This window comes from Gymnogyps californianus, chromosome 19 (genome assembly GCF_018139145.2).
Source record: "Gymnogyps californianus isolate 813 chromosome 19, ASM1813914v2, whole genome shotgun sequence".
Classification (NCBI taxonomy): domain Eukaryota; kingdom Metazoa; phylum Chordata; class Aves; order Accipitriformes; family Cathartidae; genus Gymnogyps; species Gymnogyps californianus.
The window spans coordinates 4235929-4258097 of record NC_059489.1 but is presented as its reverse complement, the minus strand read 5'-3'; the positions used below and the strand labels follow the sequence as shown (position 1 = coordinate 4258097).

At 40.8% G+C, this 22169-nt stretch overlaps 1 protein-coding gene across 2 annotated transcripts in view; it reads right to left on the bottom strand.

The window, feature by feature from the left end:
- The window catches only part of TEX2 (testis expressed 2), a 56446-nt gene extending 35369 nt beyond the window's left edge, over positions 1 to 21077 (bottom strand). For both annotated transcript variants that reach the window (XM_050908308.1, XM_050908309.1), the window contains exon 1: positions 21037 to 21077. The gene's annotated coding sequence lies outside the window, so the exon portion shown is untranslated. The remainder of the gene's footprint in view (positions 1 to 21036) is intronic.
- Positions 21078 to 22169: the final 1092 nt, after the last annotated feature.

Below are 22169 nucleotides of genomic sequence, written 5' to 3'. Positions count from 1 at the left end.
AATGATTATTTGCCCAGATAGAAATGGTTGTTCCTGGAAACTAGTCCCCTCAACTGAAATATCACTTGGGCCGAATGTTGAGGGCATTGGAGCACTCTACATTATTCCAAGCTTTTAACAACTCTAACCCCTCTCAACACACCAAATATCCTACTGAGAGTAATTTCTCCCCCACAAACACAGGATAGGGAAGATTTTCCCCTGCTCTGGGCAGGCCCATGTTTCCAATCCATTCCTGAGTACAATTTCTCTTTTTTTATTGCAAAGGATTAGTTGGTTTGGTTTTTTTTCCAAACTAGATGTTGAGAAGCTTTTCCATAGCAAATACAACAATAACATCCCTGACTTCTTCCACTGCTACCACTACTGACAGCTCTTCCACTAGGTGTTCGGTTTTGATAACAAAGATATTTCATTAGATTCTTGAACCATACATTTTTACCCCTTAAATCATTCTAACAGATTCACTTCTTAGTGACTTCCAGCTACGTTTTCCTCACTCATTGCTTCCCCTTTTTCCTACTCCTCAACTCCTCTCCCAGCTGTTTGAAGACCTGGCATTCCCAGTCTCCCTGTTCGAAGAGGCACAATTCCAAACCAACTGTTTGCAGATTACATCGATACCTGCAGAAACAGAGGTTTTCATTGATCCTTCTTTTGAAAGCCACACTGCCCCCACCTTCTCTGGCTGCCTCTTCAGGTTTTTGTTGCTGTTGTTGATTCTGAAGATGTAAGGTACCAGTTTTATTTATGTGGCAGACAGGCCTGAACAATAATCTTAGATCCTCGGGCTTAAAATGATTCAAAACATGAACTTATAACTGGAAGGGAAGGAGACTGCTCAGAAGATAACTCCTCTCCCTGAAAGGTTTGAACTTTGGATGCTTTTGCAGGGTGGAATGGGAGAGCTGCCAACCAACTACTGCCACTTCCACTTCTTATGTTAAGGCACTACACTCCCATCACCCACATAACAGCAGTTTATAATCCTCACCTCTAGGCATTGCTTTTAAAGTGCTACAACAACAGGAAACAGCAACGCAGGCGAACAGCGCACACACGCTGCCTGGGAATAGAAACTATTTCTTGCCCAGCCCTTTCCTACTGAGGAGCGGCGAGGCAGCACAGCGCAGGAGCTGAGGACGCGTTTTTACCCAGATGACAACAGGTCTCCACCTCACCGTGATGCACCCGCTGACAAACAGGGACACCCAGGGAGAGACCAGGTGCTGGGCAGCGCTGGGTCAAGTTAGGCCATAACACCTTTTATAAGTGTTGCTACAGTAACATGTGCTCTTACCTACACCAGGAATGACTAATCGGGAGTGTTTATAGAAATAGCCAAGCACCCAAGCAATCTGTCCTTCTGCCCAACAGCGTAACAGCCTTCTCTAGAACTGGCAAACCCTCCTCCTTTTCCCTGCACACACACCCTTCTTCAGCTTAGCCCCAGAAACCACCTACTTCACAGCACTGAGAAAACACACGGTGCACTGAAGTGCCTGTTTTAGACAATTATACTATCAACTTTGTAGATAAAGCAAAGCAATTATTTTCACATGAACTATTTAGACAGTGATTCAACCAATACACAAAGCAGCAAACTAGGAACTAACTTAAAAGAAGAGGTCAAAGTTGCATACACCACTCTTATTTCATCCACCCATACACAGTTCAATTTAGCCACATTTACTAATTAAGTAAGGGAAATTCAGTAGAGCAATTCAACGTTTTTCATAATCATTCAGTTAGAGAAACAGGACAGATTGGGTAACTAAATTCACACATATTGCAACAGCCAACTATTCTGATCACATTGTTATTATTTAATGCAACATCTACACAAGGGGGAAAGGGTATGCCATATTAGCAAACCGCTTTCATAAAAATCTGCAGCAAGGTTCAAAACTTGTCTGAGTATTTTCCCTGCTTGTTGCTACTAAACACAGACAAAAAAAATAGTTTTCCACAAAACAGAAATTCCTTTCCTGCTAAGTAAAGAAAAAGTCTTACAGGTTATTAAAAAGCTTTGTAATACTTTCCCCTGTATCTGTCAGCTGCATCAAAGAACAAGCCCTAAATATTATTCAGGAAGCCACTAATTTGGTTATTGCTAATGCCACAATTTGACTTTATGCAGATTGCCATCACTGTTCAAAGGGAAAGATGTTTCTGACTGGTTATGTCTCTGCTTTCCCCAATAATCCTGCTGTGCCATCACTCTTTCAACAGGCACCTCCTGCTTTAGCAAACTGCCATCACCTAGGCTGGGGAAAAAAGCAGTTGTTCTTTAGGTGGGGCTCATTCTTATTATTTTGGGTTACTCGATAGTCATTTCAAAGCGTCACACTGAAGACAGATATATGATTCATACTCTAAATCTATCCTCCATTTGGTAGGAAGGAGAAGTAGTGTATTTGTTTTAGACTATCTTTGCAACATCTATGTGGTGTGACAGAAGAGCTACAGAAGATCTTCTATTGACAGAGACAGGACCACCCTAATGCATTAAGCCACTGTTCCCAAACCAGGCTAGAAGCATGCTAAATATTTCCCCATTTGGGAATACTTGCACAAGCCAATGTGATCTAAAATTCGTATTTGCTCTCAGAAATTATAGATTCCACTTGATTTACTAGAGACTCAGCCAGTATCTTCCTTCCAACACTGAGAGATATGGGAGGACTGTTGCTATTCTTTATACTTATTTAAACTAAATAACAGAGCTCTCAGCATCAGACAAAATTCCTTCTGTTAAGAGCTAGAAGTCTTCATTTCAGGTCCTTCAAAACAAAGCACAGTATTAGTGATCCTTATCGGTTACAGTCTTTATTTAAGCAACGTTTTAAATCATCGGAAGTTTACACCTCTAATAATCTGCTACCACTACTTTCCCACAGAAGTAGTCTAGAAAGCCAATTCCCATTTAGCCCAGAATGACCTCACTGAAGCAGAGATCACAGCTACTGGGACATTATCTGTCACGTAAATTTCATCTCATTCAGCAGATTTACACCATAAAAGACAAAAAAGGATACAAAAACCAAATTTCAACATCCTTTCCTATCCCCATTCAAATTTCTAATTACAATAAATTAAATTCCCCTGGCAACTCCATGAGTTAATGAATTCCATGGTTAACATCTATTATTCCTTTTACATCCACCAGTCATTACTTTTAAATGAACTACATAGAAAGTGTTGGTAATTACCATCACACAATAGCCCTGTGAAATCTTTGTGTCAGGGATCTAGTTACTCAGCCTGAAGATAATACTTTAAAGCTTACTTTCCAACAGGAGTAAGAAGGAAGTTTTGCTTCACCTTTCAAGTTCACGCAACTGCATTTGAGATACAGAGGGGGGGAAAAGAGGAACAAAATCCCAATAAAACCTATTTTAAATCTAAGCACAGAAGTGAAAAATTTTATATCAAGTACTATTAAAAGAATGTAGTCCAATGTGTTCAACAGAAGTCAACACTAGGATCACAGCCAAAATAGATGATGCCACCCACTATGGACTATAATATACACACACAGACCTTCCACAGCACATACCTCTAACAGAGGTCAACCAGGTTAACACAACTAAGCTGGTTAACAGCTAAAATACCTCCATCAGGAGTTCTCTGAGCCTCATTAAAAAAAAAAAATTACATTTTTGTGCAAATACTTTTAAGGTAAGAATAACCCAAGTTAAATAACCAGCATTTAGGTACTCTTAGGGATACTTAAATGAAAGATCCTAAGCAAGATTTTAAAGTATTGTCACTGAGATGATACTTTTAATGAAAACTATAAACTTATCAAAGAGACAAATAAGAGGGGTTGTTTACTGAAGTCTAGGACAGAAAGGTCAAGTAAAATTGCAATGGCAAATAAGGAGTCTTCAAAATTACTGGAATTTTTTTTGAAGACGGGCGTTGCTAATAAGGTCTTAATACAAGCTGGTATTTACAATGCTTCAAAAAATCAAATAAAAAGTTGTTTAATGTTAGCTAAGTGAGTCTATTCTATACTAACATTTTTTCCAAAGACCTAAGAAAAGTCAGCTATCACGTTAGTTTCCCTGCCTTCGTCAATAAAAGACTAATTAGTCTTTCCAATTCTCCTTCCATGACACATCACTTACACCAAAAACTTCATAAAGCTCCACTACAGTTTAATTTTGACAAACACAAAAAGCTAAGCAGTTAAAGGTTGTCCAGAAACTCAGAAAAATATAACTTCTTCCTATTTAATGCTTTTCTGAAGACTGAAGTGAAGCGATATTTATAAGAAATTGAACATTTCCCCTAACAGAAGAAATAACAGAAGCTAAATCAAAGCTTAAAACAAAACATGCAATAACTCACAGAAGAATAGTAAACAGTGGGTAGAGAAGAGTCACTTTATTTTGCTACATATTGTGACATTTAGTCTTTTAAAAACAAGAACATATAGAAACATGGAAACACAAGGAGCTTTCTGCAAAGAGAATGAATCGCAGTTGCAGGACAGGCTCCTCGTCCCTCTGGCCCGTAACCCGAAGGCCATCTTCACAGAACCATGCCTGTGCTCTGCTGGACTTCAGACAGAAGGCATGGTCCCAAAAGGACTCGATTCCAACGAAGCAACATGCATCAGCACTAGATCAAGAACAGGGCAGCAGCAAATCTGCTAAAGTATGAGACAGAAAACTAGCTAGCAAAACACGCCTCTGGTAGTTAGCGGCAGCGCTTCCAAGCTGCCAGAGCCGGGAGCTGAAGCCTGTCAACACTGAGGCAAGAAGGACTTCTGCAGTTCACCAAACCTGATGACATGCCTAGACAGAGGTTGCTGCCTTGCCATCGTATCAGTGCAGCGCTTTTCAATCGCTATAGGTCAAATTTTATTTTGCAACAGAACAGCTTCTCGGAAATTCAAAGGAGAAGCTGGAAGAGGTACGGAGTGAGTATTGGTAATGTTAGCTACAAGTTAAGGCCAGAAACTGATTCTTAATGTGCAGCTCTTCAAAAGCTCAATTTCAACACAACCTCTACTAATGTTTGTCTCCCAACCAATTGCAATACTACTGGTGAATCTCCTCAATACTCTGAGTATTATACATGTTAGTAAAGCACTGTGAAAAGAACTGTTGTAATAGCAAAAAGTTGCTTTTACCATATAGTCAACTCAAACTATGATTTTTTTTTCAGATTACTCACACACTTTCAATAACATATTCCTCTGCTCTTTGCAGTAGATTCAAATTGCACCAGAATGTAATTTCATTAAAGAACATTTATGCCCAGTTGGCACAATGAGAACAAATACAAATTCTAGCATGTTATACTTTCTCCATTCACGTGCTCTCCTCCTATGAACTACTTTATTCTTGTTTATCATTCATAATTGCAAGCAACAAGTAGCATCTTTTCCTTCCAAAACACTCAACATTAAACAGTTCAAAGGGACCTTTTACCAGTTCCCTAATTGCTGCAACAGAACAAAACAATAACAAAACCACAACCAAATCCCCCCTCTCCCCCTCCATCACAGATTTTGGAGATTTAGTTATTTCCTGTATCATATATTGCTGTCTCTAAAAAGTACATTCAAATACTTATTTTTCCGGGTGACTAGCTGCTGGCATCAAAATTACCTAAAAAAACTAATTTGGTCATGAGTGAGAAGAGAAATATTGCAGAAAAACAAAAGTTTACAGACCTAGATCTGAAACTCCTGCAGTAAGGGATTTAGAAATAAACACATTAAAACCAGAGCACACTCACAGACAAAGAGAGGCAAACTTTTGTCACAGTCTAAAGCCAGCTTTTTCCACTTTTCTCTTCTAAAACTGCTATACTACCTGGCTGAAGCACTCTCTTCAGAGTCACCCTGACAAGCCAAAGGGAAGCAAAAAACCACTGGTCCGTTAGCAATCCTGAGCAGTAAGTATACAACTGCTGCGTTTGTTCTCTTTTAAAAGGGAGGAGAGACTAAATCAGAATTTGCTGGTGCTGCAAAAGTTCTCCATCTTGACAGAAAATGTTTTATTATTACAGAAATAAAACATCAAAAGCTTACACATAAAAAATTACATCCTATCGAGAGGGTAAATGGTGAGGTAGAATATAAAACTATGCAGCATTGTAACTCTCCCTCTTATCTCGGTGGAAAGAAAAAAAAAAATCAACTCCTCATTATCTGATGAAAGATTATCTAAAACCTCTGAGGATTAGTCCACAGTTGAAAATGCTGTCTGCATCACTGATTAAATTAAAGGTCACTACAAAATCTTTAGGGGAAATTTTGACTGAGTGACTTATAGAAAAGCATGTTTCCAAAATGAAGTAAAATAAGCTGCCTTGAATCCTAAATTAAAAAGGGCTTATCAGAATTGTATCACAGGCTCATCTTTCCCAAAAATTCAAATGCACATCAATAGGCAAAACTTCCTACAGGTAACAAGTGAGCGTTCAAGGACTTTTTTTACATTTACGTTCATTTCACTAACAAAAAAATTCAGTCAATATTCACAGAAACTGCAAAGTTAAAACAGCCATCATACACCTTCATATGAAAGTAGCAGAATTCGTTCTAATTTCATGTTTTGCAGAGGATTAGCACGCAAGGTGCTTTAAGGCTTTTTTACCCGACAGGACAAAACATAGAACACAATCATGGTTTCTTTATTTCTCAGAGATGTTTTCAAAATTAGAGAAGGGGGTATTCTCCGGTTTAACTAAACAGGACTAAAGCATTTAATACTTAAAAGTATTTAGGTTTGGACCAAGCACACAGCCCTAAGCAACAAGGTAATAACTCTAAAAAAAAAAAAAGAAAGAAAGAAAGAAAGAAAGAAAGAAAGAAAAAAAAAAAAAAAAAAAAGAGTTACAGAACCATGATGGACCAGTGATGCCACATATTCCAGAAAGTCACAACGGCAGAGCAGGAAAAAGGCACGGGGGGTGGGGGGTAATCTTTCCACTCAGCCTCTCACAGACCAACTCAAACAAGCGGGATATCTTTGCAACACTGCACGCACTCAATGAGCCCTCTTCTCTACCAGCACAGTCCTCACAACTTCACGTATACAAGTGTCAGCAGGACTTTTTGCCATCCTGTATTGCCATGCATCTGTGAAAGTGTCTTTGCACACCTATTGGGAATGGATGGATCAATATGTTTCAGCTAAAAGAAACGTCTATGTTGTCATCTACAGAAGGTTACTCACACTGACATCTGTTGGGTTTTTACCAAGGTAACTTCAGCCAGAAGCAGCACATTATCTCCAGCTCTTCCAATACAGCCAGGTCATTGCTGTTGCCTTTGCCATCACCCTAGACCCTGTGAGAAGTGCAAGAAATACAGAACTCCTTATAGAAATGTAGACGACTTCACATGCCAAGGACCTTGGCATGCCCCAGGCACAATGCAGTCATTATCCAAGGATTATCTGGTTTCTGATCTTTCTCATCCTCCAGCTCTGGTGCTACTTTTTCCACTTTTGGATCCCCAGGCAGTTGGCAACAAAACAAAACAAAACAAGAACAACTAATCAAAGCAAGGCTACTTTCAGAAAGCTTAAACTGTCTATGGGAAGGAGGGCGGCTACATCTGCATTTAATACAAATTAAGTATTCGTATCTAACTAGAAAGGTAGTTGTACTTAACACATAAAAATTAATTAACCTAAGGTACCTGAAGATACATAGCAAGCTACAAATATTAACATAGGGAACCACTGTTAGGGGCCACGTTGATTACGTTTGCTTCCTTCCTTGCATCTCATCTACCTAAGGAAAGCAAAAAGTGTCTTTGATAAATGCAGAAAATGCATTCCAGATAGAACAGAACAGGATTTCTCAGAAGTTTTTGCAAGTGTAATCTCCAGAGGGTCCAAAGGACAGAAGAGCTTAGGAAAAGGTCAATAAATAGGACTTCATAACATGGAAGTCTTTTCAGAGTTGCAATCGAGTTTGAGAAGTGGTGGGACAAAAGTAATTCAAAAGTAATTCAACCCAAAAGTCAGACTGTTCTGCAAGGTTTCTTAAAAAAACTGTTCCTAGCACTTAGAGAGGCAGTCTTGCTAACAGCTGTCTGCCATTCATTGAGTAGTCTTGCCTGTCATTGGATTCCATGAAAAATTAATGGAGAAAGGTATTACGAGCATTTCATGCTACCTGGAAACTGCAAAGGCAAGAAACATAAATCAGCACCACATGAACAAAAAAAGCTCTTCATGATCTGATTTTGGAAGGAAATGGCTTATGGACTAGATTTCCAGAATTCTCTGAAAGCCCTGAGCAGGTAACCATGTTATTTTGTGTTTCAGTATTACCAGGAGGGTGAGAAAAATTTTGCTTTAACCTACCTCACTGAAGAATAGTGTTCACACAGCACTTTGAACAAATAAGATCATACAAATTCACTAACTTCTTAGAACGGCAATAGCAAAGACTAAGAACCAAGTAAAAGCAGCTAAAGAATCACACAACCCATCTTATTCTAGCAGGAAGTGTGCAGAGATCATAAACTACTAACAACAGCTTCTATGCTTTAAATTCCTTTAACTTTTAATTCATAGAAGGATCCATAGAAGGTTAACAAAATGTAAAGTCAACTCTGAAGAAACCTTGTTCTAAGAATAGCAGAAAAACAAAATGTCAAACTCAGAATTGGCAAGTACCAAACATCTCTCTCTGCTTAAGGCAACATTCATCTCATTTCATTCAGATTTATGTTCAACTCAAATACCTAGAAACTAAAATGCAAAAGTTCAGCAGCATTGTAGCTTTCAGCTGGAGGACGCAGTGCGGAGTGAAGATGACAGGAGAACATCCAAGACTGATATTTTCCCAAGACTGAAATGGAACCTAGACGGCCCCTAACAACCTGAATTTTTCCCATGCTAGAGACCAAGTTTTTACTTATTAAAAAAAAAACCAAACACACAACACAGAAACACTGTCAAACCTTGATGAGCAAAGATATTAAGTGAGGCTCAATTAAAAACATTAGGACAGACAACCCAGACTTTCCCAGCTTCCCAACTAACTATCAAGACATAAGGGGTCTTGGGGTTTTTTCAGCTTGTCAAAAAGCTTCTAGAGCCTTGCAACTGTCATATACATTTCGGTATAGTCTCTCAAAGATTAATTTTGCATTAAAGAGTGTTTTAAGCATTTTATGATTAAAAATACTGGACTAGGAGACAGACAGACATACAAGAAAACTCCACTCAACTTCACAGGGCTGAAGCAACCATAAAATTCCTAGTCATTCTATTACAGTATATTCAAATATTTTTACAAAATCCACAAAAGTATTAAGGTAAAAGAAGTAGAAGTATGTGGCAAAAGCATCCACATGTGTGTTCTCATTTAAATATGTGTTTTCTTATTTTTCACATAGTATTTATAACTCTAAACGTTTCAAGGTGCAAACTTATTGACAGCCATTGGCAAGAATCTTCCTTGTTGTCCAGAACACGAAAGAGGTCCCTGCCAAAAACAGGCTACTAAAATCAAAGCCACTAGCTTGATTTGCATTCCCCTCCATTTCCTGCATTAGACACAGAAGAGAGGAATAGTTAATGGATGAGTTTAATATATTAAAGCTTCCTGGTGGTTTGGGTTTTTTCTTCTTTTTTTCCCCAAGAGTGACTGAGATAACTCCCATTTCTAAAAGCTGCGATACATTTTAATTGCAACATATGAGAGGTCAATTACAGATTGCCTGACCTTAACAGCTGCTTTACAGGCTTGACTCTTATTGAAATCAACTGAGTCAGAAAATGATGAGCACCTCCCACAACATTTTTTTAATCCTAATTGCTAAGAAACTATGGCAGATAGATACATGAAAGAAAAACAACTTCGCTACCAATCTGAATTAACAGGATCATTTTACATAACAGTAGACATAAAGACACCATATTTCTCATAAGGAAAATCAGTATACTGTGATGACAATGTGAGGTCCTTATGCACCTTAAAGCCCTTTTGTTCACACCCCTAAGCAACAAGAATATGAGAGGATCCTTCCTACTCTGTTTTTCTCTCTCAAAACGTGAGTACTGTTAACACACCTAGAAAGATAATTTGTCATGTGAATACTCTCAAAGAAAAGTAAGTAAAATAAGATTGGGAAGAACACAAACAGTGCTCTCCTCTCCTTTTTTGTCAGCAGCGTGGATCTACCCCAACATGGTCTTTCACTGTGTGAATCAGGCCACAAATGTAAAATTTAAATAAATAAATAAATAAAATCTCTAAAAGGTTTACGTTAGTTAACAGTTTTCTGAACTTTTCAGCACTCCTTGAAAAGCATTCTCTCTGCCTTTGGTGAAAAGCAGTTTCCAGAGATCAATAATGCAGGAAGCAACACAGACAGCCATTATTCATTCTCTCTCAGCTCAGAAAGCAATTATTTGTTCCGATATGGTATAATTCACTCATATAGCATGCGGACACAGACATAGGTCCTTATCTTAGTGGAAGGTAGGCCTCAGGTAGACTAGTATGATGGGACAACATCTGTAAATGAAATCATTCCTCCAGGCCTCTATTTCAGAGATGCACATACTAAATTCTGATCGGCTACATATGGAGCTGTAAAACACACATGCAGATCTCACTTTTGCAAACATTAAGCAACGTAGTTGTCTCCAGGAATTTCATCTGACAACCCCACAGGCTGAAAATGAAAAGGTCAGAAGGTGGGCGTCTTGTGGCAATACATACCCCAATTCCCCAGTTGCCTGCTGAATTCATAGTGCAATATGAAAAACAGAGCTTAAAAATTTTTTTAAATGCATTTTTAAGAACCCTAGTTCTACTTTAAATTCAAGTAGTATTCATGCAAGCTCTCTACTGTCATTCTCCTTTGCAGTTACTTCCCTGTAAAAAAGGGCTAAAATCTTCCCTTTCTCATCCTATGATATTTGCTATTCAATAACCAGGTATTATCAGTGTTATGTTTGTCCAGCAAATGCCTTCAGCACTGTAAAAGTTTCTACTATTGCAGACAGAAATAATGTCTATAGTCTCAACTACTTTATAAAATAGGTAAGAACGAATGCACTCCATCGTATGTGGGTTACATTTTGTGCATGCACATGCACAGAAAGTGTCATTAAAGCAGCTTCAAGGAAATGAATTTTAGGTCACCAATTTCAAGGTCTTTATTTGCTGGGAGATAAAAGAACAGCAAAAGCCACCAGATGGATTCAAAAGGGCAAAGGGAAGTAAGTGTCTTTGAGCCATATCCTGCCTTGTTCAATTACAGTATTACATAGGCAACTCTAATTTCAGGCATACGGCAATGTTTTTATATACATGCTTAATAAATCCACCGTGCATTTGTTTATCAAATAGTCAAGCAGCTACATAAGCTCTGAATTACACACACTGTTAATAAGTTCCTGAGTACATACATACTCACTTCCTCATACATCACCATACATCAGGGGTGTGGCTGTTTAAGCGAGGCTTTTAATTGCTGAGAGAGGTCAAGCCAGAGAAGCCAAGCATGGGTGGCAGCTACAGTTGTCTTCCAGGATAAGGTGACAAAACAGTGACGACTGAAGTGTGAGGAAGCTGCACCCATCCCTAAGGAGATGTCTCTGCCATGCTATATATAACGAAGGCTTTAGAGACAAGATTGATTGCTCTTTTGGGGAAACTTTAAAAAACAGTACAAGTGGAAATCTAGGCATGGGATGGAAATCTTCTCACCTCGCATTCATCACCACACTGCAAGACAAGCTCCTCTCCGTTAAACCATGGAACGGCCTCCATGCCTCCTCAAAAGTTCTCCTGAACTCCATGAAGGAGTCAGAAGTGTGATCGTAACAGACAATGCCTTCTTTAATAGTGTGAGATCTGAACGGATCACACAAATCGGCATTTATTTGCCTTGGGGTATTGGAGGAAGAGGCCTGAAAAGCCACTGTTCACACCATACCCATTTTGTGAGTAGAAAGAAATTTGCAGGACAGTCAACCCACAGCAGTTTTCATTGGTAAATACATCGATTAGGGCATCTGGATGCAAGAAGCAGATTTTAAAAAATATATCCTGAGAAAGTAAAGTACTAAACCAACACTCATGGTGCAGTACAGTGATTTAATCATTTTTATCATTTTAACTGTGAAGTTTTAGCTTGATAGAAAGTAATAAATATCTAGCTAGAATTTTTAAAATCTGGCCAATAAAAATGAAACTGAAAAGTTGTCCCAACTCATCAGAAAAGCAAGGGTTCATAAAATCTGTTCAATACTCAAAAACAATTACCAATCCACATCTCAAAGCTGCATGACAAAAGAAATGGAGATCCATACAACCAAATATTTATGCTCTTAAATACAACACACCTCTAAATGAATCTTTTTCAGACACACAGAGTTTTCTACAACTATTAGGCACAGATCTTCAGCTTGCCTGTAACCTCTAGACAGTGTTAAGGCATCTTGGAAAACTCAGCCTGTTGTCATAAAGGGAATGATAACTGGAATTACAAAACAGGAGATAGTTTGTATGCACAGCTGGTCCTTTCTCCATCCACATCTCTTGCTATTCACTAAAATAACATATAAATAGAGTAGTAGCAATTTTTTTTTCTTCATAAAAATACTTTTGTAAAGTTGTCACACATTTGCTCAGAAGGTTTATTAAAGACCTGGCAAAGCCTTTATTAACTAGCACATTTTTGAGTTGACAGACATTTAGGATTATCTCCCCCTTAGTTCTTCCCCCTTCTCCCAATTCATTTGTTTAATACTTCAAGTCAAGTTGAAAAGGAAGAAGTATGAAAGCGATTAGACAAAAAGAACTGCTACTGAGAAGGTCTTACAAAGATAAGCCTTATCAAACTTCACAGCAGCTACAAACGAGAAGAAATGTACGGATCACTTCCATTTGCCACCAAAATACATTTATTTATGCGTTCAACCCCAAACATTACACAAGAGTATTAGGAAAGAAAGTGAAGCCCCTCCGGGCAACACAACTGACAGATACGTATTAAGCAAGCAGAATGGAAATACCCAGCTTGGAAGGCATCCAGAGCAGAAATCTTCACCTTGCATTGGCCACTTTGGTGCAGGGAGACAAACAAGAGGTGGGCGGTGACCGGCGGGCAGGGAGCAGGGGCTATGGGAATGCTACGGGAATTCTGCGACTCGGTTGCGAGATTATTGTTCCCAGCCTCAGCTAGAGGATGCTCTCGGAAACCTGGCAGAGCCCCGCGCAGGCAGGTTCTCGATACTCAGAAGTTCCAGAAGAGAAGGTAATACAACATACTGCAACTGGAAGCCAAGAGACAGATAGCGCCAAACTCAGATGACAACTTTCACTGTCTGCTTTTAGTATCACATGTTAAGCAATATTTCCTAACCAAGCTACCACAATCACAAGTGTGTGAGCATGACTACCTCCCTTCCTCTCAAAGAAGCCTTATTCTTTGAGCCTGTCTGGGCTCATAAAACAGACATTTTTATTTCCTCAGTCTTAATCCTGACTTCCAGTGAAACAAAATTATTTTTGCAGCTCTCTATTTAATTTCAGATCAGAACTTCAGTGCAGCTCATGACAGGTTGCATCTATGTTTCAGTCCTCTGTCATCTGCTTTGAAATTCCCAGTGTCAAAGGAGATAGTAGCTTGGTTTCTGCTTATATTTTTGCAGTCCTATTTTACAATTGAAGTACAATTTAAACAAAACACATGAAATCCAGAGTAAGATCTAGAGTCTTACAGCTCTCAGTCCTCTGCAAAAGCTACTAAAACCCAATATAGCAATTTTTCAGACTGAAACAGATCCTTTAGAAGAGCACCCCAATTCCTGAATACGCATTTCCATACTCTTTTAAGAGATCCTCTTTTAAGCTTGACCATCCCATCTTCTCACAGCTTCAGGATAACAATCCTGCATTGACAGGACAAGTGGTCCAGCACATGCAATACGTTCACCAGCACTAAGGGACATTCTTCTGCAATGTTTCTGTCATCCAACACCAGTGGGGTCAGAGAGCATAACAGTTTATAAACCACAGAGACACTAGGTAATGAATATTAAAGCCCAGTTCATACAACTGTTCATTTGTGCTACACTCCTGGCCTTTATGGAAAAACACCACTGTTTACTATGTTCTATTGATCTTCTGTTATCCTTTGTCCATCAGTCATCTTGTCTTTTAAAACACTAACTTAACCACTGTGCTATGTATTGATTTGGACTTTGCAGAGCAGAATAACACACCTTGCTGTTCGGAAAGGAGAGAGTTAAAATAAATAGGAGAGAAAGACAATGAACAGAGAGCTAGGAATTTTGAGGAGCAGGAAGGCAAGACAGGCAAGATCAGAGAATAAACCCTTTTTTACCATTATATTCTCATGTCTCTCCAAAGACACTAACAATCTGCTTCATCAGAGACAACAGTTCTGAGTACCCAGAGAATAAAGACAACTGGTAAATAACCTGACACCTTAGAACTCCCCTCCTCATAGGGGGTGAAGCAGGAAGAAAAAACACCTGCAGAACTTACAGGGATTACTGCAAACTGCAGATATTTCAGCCACTCTAACCTACTCTGTTGTCAAAACTTGCTCCTCTGCTTCCTCTCTCCCAGGATTTCCAACAGGGCCAGGACTGGCCTTGGCTAACACAGGAAGTTTTTAAGTAACTCCTCTCAGATGCCTTAATTGAGCAATTTCAACTTAAGGCACTTGCTTTTTGTTTTCCAGAGATACCGGTCATCAAAGACTCCATTAAAGGCATGGTGATGCATCTGTTAATCAGGTCTTAAAAGGGATACCTCCGCAGCCCTGGGGATCCCAAAGAATTCATTACTGTAACAGCCTTGCTCCATCCACAGCAAGAAACTACAGAGAAGGCAGATAGCACAGGAACAATACAGGCAAATACTGCATTACAGAACTGGTCTGATTGGAAGTCTTACACTACATTGGGCATATTGTTACTATGCTTGCCAAAGAGAGGGGATTTTGCTCTGTGCTTACACAGTAAGCTTATACTCACAACTCATGAAACTAAGTTAGCATATGGCAGCCTCCAGTGCAAAATTACTCCAATAAAGGACTTAGGTGAAAGAACCTAAATATCACCTTAAAAGACTTAAAATTTCATTTGCCAAGTAAGTAGGTACTTTTGGACCTACACTATACAAAGCTTGGCCCAAATCCAAGCAACTCCATTCACTTCCAGTTCTTCCAAAGAAGATGATACTTAAGTGCTAACTCTCCAGGTGGTTAAATCTCAGTCGTCACAATGCTCCCGGGTGAAAAGGCACACAGTGGCTAAGGCTGTTGGGTGAAGTGAAATGTTCCTAGCTAACGTGCAATCTTCACGTTTTGTTGCCTCAGGCTGGAAATGGGATCTTGACTAATAATTATTAACTTTCTGCCTTCAAACTTCTGGGTTTGCCATGTTAACAGAAGCTTAAAAAAAAGTTAACCTGTCCAAGAACAGATAATTCACAATTCTGACAAGAACAGTGGGTCATATATTTTTATGACACAATAATTGGGATTCTGTCCCACACATCCAGAAAAGAAGCCGAATTCAACCATTTGTAGTACAAAAAAAATCCCCCAAGCCCTTTACTTTGTGGATCTGAACCATTTACCACAATCCTCTACAAAAATGAAATGAATGGTACACTTTTTTTTTAAATGAGCAATCAACAACAGCTTGACACATACCATAAAGATATGCATCAGTGCACTGAAGGAATAAACACAGAATGGGGAATACTAATTGATAATCCTAAAGCTTTCACTATTTACCATAGTGCCTCTGAAGGCCTTACATCTTGCTCTTACACTAGAGAGAGATTTCTGAGGGACAGACAACACTGTACTTTGCAGTTTTGCCTCTGCTCCCTAAATGTTAAATACTGCTTTTCCTCAAGCGATCTATGATTGTGTTACTCAGCTGAATTTAGAAAAACTGTTCCCAGACTGCACATATCTTCAAGTTTGCAGTTTCCATTCCAGTCTGCAATAAGAAAAAGGTTTTGCAAATACAAGCTCACTTCTGTATTCCACATTCTTTTCCAGTAAGCCTAATGAAGATGCTGCCTCCCCTACAGACCTGCGCAACAGAGGCATGAGGCAACAACAGAAAACACCTAGAAATGGTGAAGCAACAATAGAAAATACTTAGACAACTGTCTCTGTGTCACAAATTTCACCAATTTCTCAAAAATACAACAGCCAGACAGGAAATAGCACATCTGAGACAGCAAAAGACATCACTGAAAAGATCCCAAGCATGAAGAAGCCTCGCAGACCTGGAGTTTGTGCATTGTTTCCCACCAGTCGAGTCTCAGAAGAGTTCTCCAGAGGACCTCTTTAAAAAATAATAATGAAAAAATATTCCTGCCTAACCTAGTTGAGCAATCTCATTTTTCCTCCTCTCCTTCATATCCCTTCCTTCCCTCAACACTAATGCTGAATTCCACAGCATATACAGTTATTTGCTTATTTCTCAGAACATGGATCCAGCCTTCCACTAGCAAGAAACAGCACAAGATGTCCATGCATTCATATCAGGATGGTTTGAGAACTATGAAGATGCACCACTCTGCCTGCTGCAGTCCTTTCTCCCACCACACTGAGCAATTCATTCTTCTAGACACCAGCATTGAAGGACTTGTATATGGCATACTAACTGACAAATCTCTATCATAAAATGAAAGGGAGATGAAGATGGAACTAAGGTAATTAAATATCCTGTTTTAACAGTATAGTGTACCAGAAAGCACATATCTGGTACACAGAACACGCAGCATTTTCTGTCTTCAAAATACACCGCTAAATATCAGAACTAAAAGCCCATACAAGACCTTTCTTCACAGAATACATACTCCTCGTGAAGAGCTGATTAACATGGTTTCTGTAAATCCACAGACGGGATGCTTGAGCAGATACCTACAGACACATACACCTATGTCAAGGCCTCACACATACATAATGAAGGCTAATGCTATCTTACGAACAACATACTTCAACAGAATTAGTTCACATAGGTACCACATTTTTCATATGAAGACTTCTTTTGCACTACATCACATCGTGAATGTGGTAATTTTCATATAAAACTGCAAAGTCTGTTTTCTTAACAAAACTTTGGTGAGCTACACAAAGCTATGAGCTATAGCCATAAGAGCTGCAGATGTTGTCACAGGGCAAGAAAGAAGAGACTACTCAGTGGGAGCAAGACTTCACGTTAACTTAGCGTTGTAAAACTCAGGAAGAGGTTAAAATAGCTGAAAAACACTAATAATCAAAAAGGCACTTGGAATAAAAATTTTTTCCGCACACAAAAAGTAGTGGAGAATTAGACTGTAGGAATCAAGTCTAATAAAAATCAATAAAGCTACTAAACTGCTCTCCATCAAATTCTCTTTTAAGTCTCTCCTTTGTCATGATGCCTTCAAAAAGCTTAATAATTGTATTATTAATGCGCTGAAATCATTGCCTGTTCATATTGTCTCACTGTTTCCTTCATTTAGTCATCTGTTGTCTCTTGAAATATAAGCTCTTTAGAGAAGACAGCATCTTTTCCAATCATTGTGCAGCACCCTGGAAAATGAGAAGTGTTTAATAAACAGGGTTCCTAGATGCCACATGCCAGTGCAAATAAGTTGATGTTTTCTCCAGAAACATAAGTGAAAGTTTAAAATACAATAAACAACTTATTTGCTTATTACCTGGAATTTTAAAATCTGACAAAGATGTTGCCCTACAAGTAGCTAGGGACTTACATTTCTGCTTGTCATTTCTCCTCTATACTACTGTTGTAGAATCACAACATAATTTATGTTGAAAGAGACCTCTGCAGCTACTCTGGTCCAACCTCTTGCTCAAAACAGGGTCAACTTCTAGCTTTATATCAAGGAGAGGACACCAGGAATAAGGTCAGTTGCGTGCAGCATTGCAAGTTTGGTTCTGACTGTCAGAGATCTTGGGCCATCAATGCCAGACAGTGTACCAAAGTTTAGACAACTTTGTACGGAGGCTTTTCTTTGAACAGGTCTCTCGCTATCTAGTGGGCACAAAGCCAACACTGCCTTACTTAACTCCCTCATTTGCTCCTTAAGTGCTGCATTCTTCAGCAGTCCTGACACATGGTATTGTTCTCTCAGTATTTCACTGTTCTACCATCGTCCCCCTTGAAATCACAACACATCCTTTCTAGTGTCCACTTTACATTACCTAGAGTAAGAAAAGTCATTGTTCATTCCCTTTATTGGGCACATGTGGGATCCTTATGCATTTCCAGAGTTGATTTCTACTTGAATACATTACATCTCTTCTAATACTAAGTACACACTCATGAAGGCTCACAGTATTAACTCTTATCTTTATTTCTCTAATCTCTAAGCCTACATTACACTCTTATTTTCCGACATATATTGTCATCTGAGTGTTTCATTTAGAGCAGTAAGGGCTTCTAGAATATGATGCCTTTATTCAAGCATAAGTGTTTTAGAGCACACTGAATTAACATTACTACTTACTGTGGACATCTGATACCACAATTTCTAGCTTGCCAAAGGAAAAGAATAAAAATCCAGAGTTTTGAGGGACTTTTCCAAGCTCCAAGACTGTGTTTAAGACCAGAATTTACTTACCCTCTTCTTCATTCTTTTGAAACCGACAGTTTATCCTAACAGCAAGCTTTATCTTTCTTCAGCTCCTGGGCAGGCAGCAGCTACACTCTGCGCACTCAGCACCACAATTTACTCATCTCATGGGCCATAACAGGCTAAAGCTTGGTCCTTGATATCGCACAGAGAACAGGACAGGGAAACAACAGCACATGAAACATATCTTTATGTATGTTCACTGCCATGCTTGTGACTGGTCACCCGCACACTCACACAATGTAAGGTTGGTGGCCTTTCAGACATGCTAAAAGAGAAGTCTGATTTCATCTAATGGATTTGGTTGAGTTCGCACAGAAAGGTGAGGTTAGAGCAGCACAATCCCCAAATCTATCAACTAAGAAGCTGTTTGAATACAACAAAGCATCTTCAGTCCTCTAGCTACATGATTTTAAGTTTATTTCAGTTACATTAACCTTTTGTTTACTAGATGAGTTTCCCTATCTGCCATTAATTTGTTTACACATCTACCACAACAAGGAAATTACTGGCATTATACATTCTGCCTAGGTTTCCCACTCCACATTATTTGCTTTGCAATACAGTCGTCTTAGAAGTTCTTTAGTTACAAACAACTAAGCATTTGCTATTAATATTTGAAACTACCAAGTGTTGTTTTCCTGAAGAAAGAAGTATTCAATTAATATATGTACTTTATTGGGCTGTGTCCTTCTTCCAGTTTTCACTTTGGATTTCATTAACTGATTTTCTTTTCTGAAATAAAAGCAACATAGGTCATTTAAAGAAGTTCTTTGCACGGACCAAAAGCAAAGTTCACAAGAGAAGTACTCAGCTTACCAATACAATTCACAGGGGATACCATACCCCAGGAGAATCCAGTATAAGACGTCTTTGATCACGGAATTACCTTCTTGGTCTTTTGCTCAAGAGAGAAAGCACCTTACTCTGCCCTGCCTTAGAAACGCTACCTCAAACCTCAGCACCTACTTGGAGTATTAATAATACGCCACCCACAACAGAACAGCTTGTTGGATCAGCTTTGAAGTCAATCAGAACAGTAACGTCTCATATATCATAAAAGAACATGATGTCAGAGTCTTTAAAAGTCAATTCTGACATCAAAAACATTAGTTTACTTTCTTTTGCTTAGGTTAAAGTGCTTTTACCTCTAATTTAGCACATCTTCAATTCAGAGAAAATTGAAACAGGGTACTCACTCACACTGCCTGAATTTTATTCAGGGTTTAGGAATATGAAGATATTTTAAAATTTAAAAAAAAAAAAAAGCTCCATCTTCTTGTAAAAAATATGCCCCTGAGACCGCGAGCCTGCCTTGTTTTTCCCAAGTTATGCAGGCAAGATCATCTTGAAAGAGTTGTGTGAAGACAGAGGAGTATGACAAAGCATCTTAACAGAAGATAATCTTACAGCACTGAAGTCTTACACTAATTTATCTTACAGTTACAACATGAAAGTTACATACAAAAGTTTAAGTTAAACTCGGCTGTATATTTAACTCCCCTAAATTATGGATAGGAGTTCCTTAAGACATTTGCTGACAGACACAAATCATCAAGAAGTTGAGCACAGACATTTAGAAGGAACTTTAGCACATGCTGAAGAGACACAGTAAACGGATTTAGACTCTGAACTGCAACAGAGAGATAAAATATAAGTGATACTGAGAATTATAAGACAAGCAGAAACTAAAGAGCCGACACCTAGGACAAGAGAGAAGGAAACAATTTTAGAAGACAGAAAACCAGATACTAAAAGCCAACTGGAAATCCTCCCCCCAGTTCCAGCAAGAATAAACGTTACCGCTGTTTCCTCTGCTGCTTGTTTTTAAGGTATCACTTCTACTTCAGCAGTGCTCCTGCCAAACTGCATACCCTACCTCAGCCAAACCTCCATCTCAGTTACACTGACGGAAGGGGGAAGTAACTCCATCCCGCCGAACCTTGCCCAACAGTAAAAATAAATCCCGCATCCAGCCCCGTCCGACCTGGCCGCCCCGGCCCAGGCACGGCTCACCCAGAGGCAGCCGCCCCGCAGCCCCAGGACCCGCCCGACTCCCCGGGCTCCCCGCGGGCCGGCACCGCGGCCGGACCGACAGCAGCGCCCGCCGGCCCCTCACGGCCGCCATCAGCCCCTGCCCGCCCCCAGCGCCCCTCGGGGCGCCCAGGGAGCCGCCTCCCCCCCGCCCTAGGCCCGGCCCGCCGCCGCCTCCCTTCGCTGCCGGACGCCCCTTCCTTCCTGCCCCCCAGCCCCGCGGAGACCGGCGGAGCCCGCCGCGCTCCCCGCGCCTCACGCCGGCGCTGCGGCGGCGCTTCCCGCCCCGGCGGGTGCGGCGAGGAGCGCGGGCGCTGCCCGGAGCGGGCCGAGGCGGCGCGGCGGGGCCCGCCCTGGCTCGCTTACCTTATCCGCGGCTCATGGCACTGCCCGGCGCGGCCCCGGCGTCCCCCGGCCCGCGCCACCAGCGCCGCGCCGGGCGGCAGCAGGGGGAGGAGAGGCGGCGGGGCTGCCCGGCGCCGCCAATCCGGGCCCCGCGGTGGGCCGGGCCTGCCGGAGCCGCCGCAGCGCCGGTCGGAGGGGCGGGGCGGGGCGCGGGCCCGCCGCGGGCGGCGTGAGGCGGGCCGCGGCCTGGCTGGGGCGGGGGGGGAGGCGCGGCGGGCGTGAGGGGACGGGGCGGCGGCGGCGGCGGCGTCGGGGCTGGAGCGCTGCGGGCGGGAGAGAGGGGGCGGCCGGGGACGGGGCCAGGGGGTCGCCCCGGGAGGGAGGAGTCGCCCCTTTCCCTCAGGCGGGCAGCCCGCTGCCAAAGTTTGAGGCAGCCGGTAAGAGGTGACGCAAGGAAACGTCTCCCCAAAACGAGGAGCTGCTCGGGGAATGAGTAAAAGGGCAGAACGGGGACTGTGAAATTATATCCTCTCCCGGTCACTTGGAAAACGTCCATGAATAACAAGTGCCCCTGTGGAAACGAGGGTGGGTTTGTGAGGCTGTCGGCAGCGCGGGCCGTTCTCTGCCACCGGTGTTAAACCTTCTACTTCCTTGTTTCTGCGTTGACCACGTTTGTAAGCAGCCGGCTCCGGGAAACACTGCGTTTGATCGGGGTTTGTCTTATAAACTCTGTGTATTGGTTTTGCAGGCAAATGTTTACTGCTGTCATTTCTGACTAAATCGTTCCGTAGAAGGAGCTGCTGCCTGCAGGAAATGCGTATGCAAGCAGACAAAATAAAGCAGTTTGGCATCGAGACATTATACAAATGGCCAAAAATTATCTGTTACCCAAACAGCTAGGTAGTTATCCTAGGAAACATACCATGTCAGAGGTCATTTTATTTACTCTTCATACTGCCCAATTTGAAGCAGACTGAGAAAAAAAGTTAATTCTCTCTGTCAAAAGGTTGTTTTCTCAATAATGGTCTCATGCAATAAATTACAGCTTTACCACTGCTTTTACCCTTCACTTAGTTGCTCTTGCTTCTGAAGACAGCTAATAATGAGATTACAACATCTACACTGGGTCGGATTGATGTCAGCCTTAGCTACCC